The 9,572-nt window shown below is 36.9% G+C and overlaps 1 pseudogene; it reads left to right on the forward strand.

Moving 5' to 3' along the window:
* The first annotated feature begins 2,607 nt into the window (after positions 1-2,607).
* Positions 2,608-3,553, forward strand: LOC132428925 (olfactory receptor 8B3-like; annotated as a pseudogene).
* Positions 3,554-9,572: the final 6,019 nt, after the last annotated feature.

Consider the following 9,572-nt stretch of genomic DNA (forward strand, 5'->3'; position numbering starts at 1 on the left):
GAGAATATTATAAGAAGAGCCAGTCTGAACTGTGATCTTATATCCCCTGCCCCTTAAACATTTTCCATAAATAAAACAGATTTAGTTTTGCATTAAACAAGAACCTAGTAGTTTTAAAATTACTACAGAAGTTTGAATAAATGTGGGTTGTATAAAATGGAACGCAACTCAGCAATAAAAGGAGCAGACTGTTGATACATGCAACAACTGGGATGAACTTAAGGGCATCATGCTTAGTGAAAAAAGCCAATTTCAGAAGTTATATATTGTATAGTTTCATCCGTTGTCTTCCTAATGACCCAACTATAGAGATGAAGAACAGGTTAGTGGTTGCTGCAAGACAGATGAAGGTGGGAGGGGATAGGTGTCACTATAAAGAGGTAGTGTAACGGGTTCCTTTATGTTAGTGGAAGAGTTCTGTATCATGATGGTGGTAGTTACATGAATCTACACAAGTGATGACATTACATAGATCTACACACACACATACACACACACACACGACAGAAACACATACTGCATATAAAATTGCTCAAAGCTAAATAATGTCTGTAGTTTTGCTATTATACTACAGTTGTCAAAGATGTCACCATGGTAGGAAGCTGGGTAGATTTCAGGGGACTCTATCCATTATTTTTGAAATTTCCTGGGAATATATAATAATTTAAAATTTTTTTAAAACTTAGATTTTTTTCTCATAAGCATGATCATAAGCTAATACATACATAGGAATTTTAAAGTCATATTTCCTTGTAATAGAAGCTTATTTACAGTGATTTTTCTTATACATTTGATTTTAATCTATTAAAAGCATATTGAATCAGAACAATTCAAAGTAATTAAATTTCCATGGAATAATTTTTGTAGTAAATAGTGTTTTATTAAACAATAATCTCTGAAATCAATTTAAAAGATTCTTTGGTTTATGTCTATAAAATTTTCATAAACACTGATTATTTAGAGACTCAACTATTATAAAGGGCCATAATAAACTTTTCTGAAATGGTCATATATCTTTATGAACTCAAATTCTTGAAACTTATGTTACCTAGAATTATAATTAGTGATTTTTCAATGACATTAATTATTTGCATCTTTATAAGAGACAACAGAGGATCCTTTCTCCTATGCTCTGGGGAATGTATAGTCCCTGATGGGAAATTAACATTTACTGTGACAATTAGGGTGTAAACACAGACACATTTCTCCCCTGCAGAGCGTATCATGATGGGAAAGTCCTGGGGGACCCCTATACCTGAATTTGTAATCAGGTCCAAAAGAATTATAAGCCTTAAGCAAATGCTGTGTGCTCTATGACATTGTGGCTCAGATGTGAAGCCTGTGGTTTCCCTTCATGATCTCTTAGTAAATTTATAACCACAAGTTTGATCTAAATCATAGACTGACTCTTGGAACATTCATACTGTGAGATCTATGCTATGACTCTTTTCCAGGGAAGGAAGAAGATTCTGTGACTACATCTGCTCAGCTTTGATATCTCCAAGGCCAGTTCTTCTTTCAGGACAGCGGAGGTAAAACACGTATAAAGGGTCAGCACTGAGTTCCCTCAATGGATGGAGAGTGAGATAACCAAGTTTGTATACTTGCTCACTCCCTCTGTTGCTGAAAAATGAGAACTATTTATATTGAATAACAAGAAACTCCAAAGTCTGAAGCTCTGACTCTACTGCCTGTATTGTTCGCAGCAGACACTCTGTGTTGACTCCATCTTCATACTGGGAGCAGGAGAACTGTAGCAGTTCCAAGTGACAAATCCAGACAGCAACATCAGAAGAAATTTGTGTTTTCTTTCTAAAATTTTTTTATTGAAATGTATAAACAGAGGAAAGTTGATATATCATAATAAGTATACAGCTTGAAATGTTTTCACAAACTTAATAACTAACTTAATCAACACTCAAATTAATATTTCTCATTCATGCCATCCTACAAAACCTAGGAAAGCACATCCACCTTCCTTTATTCATTCGCTGTCCAGCTAGGATAGAGCAGAGGAGAATGTGTGGAAACACTGGAATATATGGTTAAGTAGAAAACTTAGGTTACTAAGGTTCACCTCAATACCTGTTATCAATTATTAACTTCCTGGATTCTTATAGTAAAGTATCTGAAAACCCTAGAGACTATGAGAGACTTCCTGGTAGCAGAATATCTGTATGGTCTCTTCCCTGTAGGGATTCTTTCTTTCTTGATGGTCAAAACAGGGGACCTGAGGTACCTAGTAGGGTAATGGAAACATGAGTAGTAACTAGGAAGTGATGAATCAGAGGAATAGGGGGGAGAAATGGGGATACATTCCCACCACTGAAGCCCATCAGCAAGTAGCCTTGTTCCTCAGCTACCCCATCCCTCTATCTTCTAGTAAGATAGAGCAGTTGTTTGTCATATGCGGTTCACGCAATGAAAGACAGTGATTTAAATGTTGAGGGGTGTGTACCTTCAGACCTTATGAAGCAAAGGAGGACTTATGTGATTTCTGCCAGTCTGAGTCTCTTTCTCGTAAAGCTCATATAAAAGAGAGTCTGTAAGGACAGAGCTGGGTTCCCTATTGATGGAATTTTCTTCTATTCTCACAGATTTCCGAAGTTGAGAATGCTGGCTAGAAATGACTCCTTAGTGCCTGAATTTATTCTTGCTGGATTAACAGACCATCCAGAGCTCCAGCAGCCCCTCTCTTACCTGTTTCTAATGATCTACATTGTCACCATGGTGGGCAACCTGGGCTTGATCATTCTTATTCGTCTAAATTCTCACCTCCACACCCCCGTGTACTATTTAGTCTTCAACCATCCTTCATTGATCTCTGTTGCTCCTCTGTTTTCACCCCCCAGATGCTGATGAACTTTGTATTCAGGAAGAATATCATCTCCTATGTTGGGTGCGTGACTCAGCTGTTTTTCTTTCTCTTTTTCATCATCTCTGAGTGCTATATGTTGACCTCAATGGCCTGTGATCGCTATGTGGCCATCTGTACTACAATGCTATATAAGGTCACCATATCCCATAAGGTCTGTTTGGTGCTATCTTTGGCTGCGTATGTGATGGGGTTTACTGGAGCCTCTGCCCACACAGGGTGCATGCTTAGATGAACCTTCTGCAGTGTTAATATCAACCATTACTTGTGTGACATCCTCCCACTCCTCCAAGTCTCTTGCACCAGCACTTATGTCAGTGAGGTGGTAGTTCTCATTGTTGTGGGTATTAATATCACAGTACCCAGTTTCACCATCCTAGTTTCTTACATCTTCATCCTTACTAGCATTCTTCATATCAAATCTGCTCAGGGAAGATCGAAAGCCTTCAGCATGTGTAGCTCCCACATCATTGCTCTTTCTCTTTTTTTTTGGCTCAGCAGCATTCATGTACCTTAAATATTCTTCTCCTGGATCTATGGAGCAGGGAAAAGTTTCTTCTGTTTTTTATACTAATGTGGGACCCATGCTCAGTCCTCTGATTTTGTTTGAGGAACAAAGATGCCAGAGTTGCACTGAGAAGATCCCTGTTTAAAATCCAGAGGAGAAACATGTTCTAATTACAAACAACAATAATGTAAAGATATTCAATTTTTATTGTCTTCCAAGATGATATTTGTTCATAACTGTGTTTCTTCTACAGATTGTGTTATATGTGGTATAATAGACTTGTCTCATCACTTTCCTTATAGCTTGTCTAACTTTTCCTACTTATCTCTTGCACCTTGTACCAGTTTCCTAAATAACTAGTAGCATCTTTATAAGAGGAAAATATGAACTGATTTTTTTCATACTATCTTTGTCTCCTGGGCTATTCCTAATCTGGACAAATATGGTGAGTTTCATAAATACATAAAGTTAAAATTAGAGCTTGCTGTTCTAGACACAGAAGTGCCCAAACACTGCAGAATAATTGTCTTTTAAAACAATATTGTTCCTGGTATAGGAAGAAGAATTCAAAGAAATGTCTTCATTGCAAATTGCATATATAGCTTAAAGTAGGATCAGATCCTTCTGATATTATCATTTTGTTCTATTTTTCATACCACTTTTCCTTTTATTATTATTACTTTTCTTGTTCCCTTTGAAAATGGCCAAATCTGTTTTACATGCCACCTGCTTCTGAGAACCTCTATAAGGCAAATGCCTTTAATATTGAAGAGAATACATATAACACCACCATTTATTGCCAAACATGGCATTAAGAGAGGATGATTAGAAGAATAATACATATGTATCTCAGGATCCCAGCAAGCATAATGGGTGGTTTATTATAAAATTTGTGTTTATTACTCTCTAAAATGACACCAGATATTTTGAAAAAAGCACATGGTTTTACTGTCAATTTTGTTTTTTATCACTTTAGGAAAATACTACACATGGTGTTAGGAGAAACATTTTAGCCATGTTTCACTTATCCAGTGAAGTATCATGAAAAAAGTTGTGTATTAATATAGTAAACCATATTCCTAGCAACATTTTTTGAACATACTTAAACCTCGTCTCACCAGTAAAGGAATAAATATATTTACCTAGATGCTTCTCCCTATAATTTCCCTATTTCTCCAATGCTTTTTCCATTCATATATTTAGAGTATCAAATATAGTGGTAGGTCAAAAATATTCTTGCTGAATTGGATTATCTTGTTTGAATAATAACAGTAATAAATTTAATGTTATAAATAATAATTAATAAAATATAGTAATAAATGACAATAACAAAAAATAAGTCAGAAAGAACTTTGGGGTATAATTTCTTTTGAGGAGTAAAGTGTGGCAACCATAGAGAGGTGCTGCTAACTCCCTTTCAGCAGAGCCACCTGTGAGGAGCATCATTGACTGTCTATAGCCGATACTCCTTTGGATCCACCATAGTGTTCAGGCAGAGTCCATGCTTACTCTAAGATGGCCTCAGCCAATGGCTTAGCATGGTGGGTCATACCGGACCTGGCCAATTTCTGTGTAATGTGAATCTCTTCTGATAGGCAGTCTTTGTTTAGGGACTTCCTATCATCCTATTTGAGATTTTTTTGAACTGCACTGTGGTCTGAGGTTTTCCTACCCAATCCTTTCTTCTCTCTCTCCTTTCGTAGGTATCACACTTTCATCCTGGTCTGAAGGCTTTCTCACTGACTCCCACTCATTCCCATTTTATCCTTCACAGGCACTTACCACAATAAATGTCTTGGAAGTCTAATCATTTCTTAGCATCTGTTTCTTGGAGAACTCTAAAATGACATAGAGGACTTAACACTAACTGATTTTAAACCTTAGTTTTAGGATATGGTAATCAAGACAGATTGGTTTTGTTATAAATATAGATAAATCCATGGGACACAATAGAATATTCAGAAACAGATCCTCACTTATATAGTTGATTGATTTTTAACTGAGCAACTGTGTAAATCCGTAAGTAAAGAAAAATCATTCTAAGCAATTGATGCTGGAAATACTAACTACTCATGAGGAAAACAATGAACTTTGATCTCTACCTCACATCATACACAAAAATTAATTTTAAATAGATCAAAGCTATACACATGAAACTTTAACATAAACCTTCTAGAAGAAAACAGAAAAGTATGTTAGTGTAGGCACAGATTTCTTAAACATATTCTGGAAAGCACTAAATCTAAAAGAAAAAAAAGAGAAAATGAGTTTCATTTAAATTAGAACACTCTGTTTATCAAAAAAATATTTATAGGCAAGACACAGACTGGAAGAATATTTGCAAAACATATATTTGATAAAGGTATTGTATCCAGAATATATAACAAATTAATTAAAATGTATCTCAGTGATAAAAAGATCATATCATATATTGGCAAATGATTTGAAAGACACATCCCAAACGAACATATGTAAATAGCCAATAAGCACATGGAAATGTGCCTAACTTGGTAAACCCCCTTATGTATAGTGAATAGCTGGACAACAGCTCCTTAACAGCTGTAGTATCCTCCCTCACTTTATTGCCCAGACTTTGCCCCTTGAGTGGCTCAAGCACTTGTCAGGCCTTCTTCTTGGTCTCCCTCCATGTTGGGCCTTGCACCCTCTTGGAGCCTCTATTGCAGAGGTCCAAGGACCAGCTGTGGGGCATCTCCAAACCCTCCATTAATCAAAGCACCAATCCTATAGAGCTTCTCCTCTTAGATTCTAGAATCTGGTTATGCTTCTTATTCTTTCTGTTTGTTCTATCAGTTCTGGGTAGCTATTTTTTATAGGTTATTAGTCTTTATGTTTTCTCTGCTTCATCTTTTGCTCTTTCCTCCTTGCAATGTCTATATATCCAATTATCTTTTTTTTTTTTTTTTTTTTTGCGGTACGTGGGCCTCTCACTGTTGTGGCCTCTCCCGTTGCGGAGCACAGGCTCCGGACACGCAGGCTTAGCGGCCATGGCTCACAGGCCCAGCCACTCCGTGGCATGTGGGATCCTCCCGTACCAGGGCACGAACCCATGTCCCCTGCATTGGCAGGCGGACTCTCAACCACTGCGCCACCAGGGAAGCCCTGAAACAGGGAACACATTTTATTTGATTTTGTTGGACTGACTTGCCCATCTCACAAGATATATCCTGTCTAATTAGCACATGCCAAACCCTGATGACAGTGATTAGTCAGAAATAGTCATTTGACTACAGTCTTTTCTGCCAAAATTATTTAAACAAACTTTTCTTCTTGTAGTTACTGAATTGGTAAGATTAAATCTAGGGATTCTAGTAGTCCTGTTTTCACTACATGGGGAGAGTTCATCTGAGGTTAAAATGCAGTAGAACCAAGCAGACAAAATGCGTGGAGAGAGACACGCCTCCATGAATGGTTGGCCCTGGCCAGCCAAATAAAAGGCCATGTATATTCATGACTTACCAGTTTCACACACTTTTTGGGATTATGTTGGTTTATGTAGGCAAAATATAGTTGCAGGCATGACACATGCCTTGTAGTCTGAATGTGATATCCAATTTCCCAGCACACTCTGCTGGCAGTATGAGTCAGTAAAATGCCTGGCTCGGTCTGTGAATCAGGTTGACTTTATATTCTTTTGATCAACATGGCAAAAATGATCATTTAAAATTATTAAAATCACAACTCATATAAAACTAAAATGATTAAAAATTCAATTGTAGTGTTTTAAAAATAACTATAATTATAGAATTTGAAGTAAAAATTATTTCAATATATCAAGCATTTTTAAAACACCTTTAGGATATTTGGAAGTATTATGTCCACAACTTGATGAATTTCTTGAAGATATGGGTAGATATGGCTTTATTATCCTTCTGTATATGCTGCATAAATACAATTTTTTTAACATCTTTATTGGAGTATAATTGCTTTACAATGGTATGTTAGTTTCAGCTTCACAACAAAATGAATCAGTTATATATATACATATATTCCCATATCTCTTCCCGCTTGCGTCTCCCTCCCTCCCACCCTCCCTATCCCACCCCTCCAGGCGGTCACAAAGCACCGAGCTGATCTCCCTGTGCTATGCGGCTGCTTCCCACTAGCTATCTACCTTACGTTTGGTAGTGTATATATGTCCATGCCTCTTTATCGCTTTGTCACCGTTTACCCTTCCCCCTCCCCATAGCCTCAAGTCCATTCTCTAGTAAGTCTGTGTCTTTATTCCTGTTTCACCCCTAGGTTTTTCATGACTTTTTTTTTTCTTAAATTCCATATATATGTGTTAGCATACGGTATTTGTCTCTCTCTTTCTGACTTACTTCACTCTGTATGACAGACTCTAGGTCTATCCACCTCATTACAAATAGCTCAATTTCGTCTCTTTTTATGGCTGAGTAATATTCCATTGTATATATGTGCCACATCTTCTTTATCCATTCATCCGATGATGGACACTTAGGTTGTTTCCATCTCTGGGCTATTGTAAATAGAGCTGCAATGAACATTTTGGTACATGACTCTTTTTGAATTATGGTTTTCTCAGGGTATATGCCCAGTAGTGGGATTGCTGGGTCATATGGTAGTTCTATTTGTAGCTTTTAAAGGAACCTCCATACTGTTCTCCACAGTGGCTGTATCAATTTACATTCCCACCAACAGTGTAAGAGGGTTCCCTTTTCTCCACACCCTCTCCAGCATTTATTGTTTCTAGATTTTTTGATGATGGCCATTCTGACTGATGTGAGATGATATCTCATTGTAGTTTTGATTTGCATTTCTCTAATGATTAGTGATGTTGAGCATTCTTTCATGTGTTTGTTTGCACTCTGTATATCTTTGGAGAAATGTCTATTTAGGTCTTCTGCCCATTTTTGGATTGGGTTGTTTGTTTTTTTGTTATTAAGCTGCATGAGCTGCTTATAAATTTTGGAGATTAATCCTTTGTCAGTTGCTTCATTTGCAAATATTTTCTCCCATTCTGAGGGTTGTCTTTTGGTCTTCTTTATGGTTTCCTTTGCTGCACAAAAGCTTTTAAGTTTCATTAGGTCCCATTTGTTTACTTTTGTTTTTATTTCCATTTCTCTAGGAGGTGGGTCAAAAAGGATCTTGCTGTGATTTATGTCATAGAGTGTGCTGCCTATGTTTTCCTCTAAGAGTTTGATAGTTTCTGGCCTTACATTTAGGTCTTTAATCCATTTTGAGCTTATTTTTGTGTATGGTGTTAGGGAGTGATCTAATCTCATACTTTTACATGTAGCTGTCCAGTTTTCCCAGCACCACTTATTGAAGAGGGTGTCCTTTCTCCACGGTACATTCCTGCCTCCTTTGTCAAAGATAAGGTGACCATATGTGCATGGGTTTATCTCTGGGCTTTCTATCCTGTTCCATTGATCTATATTTCTGTTTTTGTGCCAGTACCATACTGTCTTGATTACTGTAGCTTTGTAGTATAGTCTGAAGTCAGGAAGCCTGATTCCACCAGATCCATTTTTCATTCTCAAGATTGCTTTAGCTATTCGGGGTCTTTTGTGTTTCCATACAAATTGTGAAATTTTTTGTTCTAGTTCTGTGAAAAATGCCAGTGGTAGTTTCATAGGGATTGCATTGAATCTGTAGATTGCTTTGGGTCGTATAGTCATTTTCACAATGTTGATTCTTCCAATCCAAGAACATGGTATATCTCTCCATCTATTTGTATCATCTTTAATTTCTTTCATCAGTGTCTTATAATTTTCTGCATACAGGTCTTTTGTCTCCTTAGGTAGGTTTATTCCTAGGTATTTAATTCTTTTTGTTGCAATGGTAAATGGGAGTGTTTTCTTGATTTCACTTTCAGATTTTTCATCCTTAGTGTATAGGAATGCCAGAGATTTCTGTGCATTAATTTTGTATCCTGCTACTTTACCAAATTCATTGATTTGCTCTAGTAGTTTTCTGGTAGCATCTTTAGGATTCTCTATGTATAGTATCATGTCATCTGCAAACAGTGACAGCTTTACTTCTTCTTTTCCGATTTGGATTCCTTTTATTTCCTTTTCTTCTCTGATTGCTGTGGCTAAAACTTCCAAAACTATGTTGAATAAGAGTGGTGAGAGTGGGCAACCTTGTCTTGTTCCTGATCTTAGTGGAAATGCTTTCAGTTTTTCACCATTGAGGATGATGTTGGCT

The sequence above is a fragment of the Delphinus delphis genome, chromosome 8, assembly GCF_949987515.2.
Source record: "Delphinus delphis chromosome 8, mDelDel1.2, whole genome shotgun sequence".
NCBI lineage: Eukaryota > Metazoa > Chordata > Mammalia > Artiodactyla > Delphinidae > Delphinus > Delphinus delphis.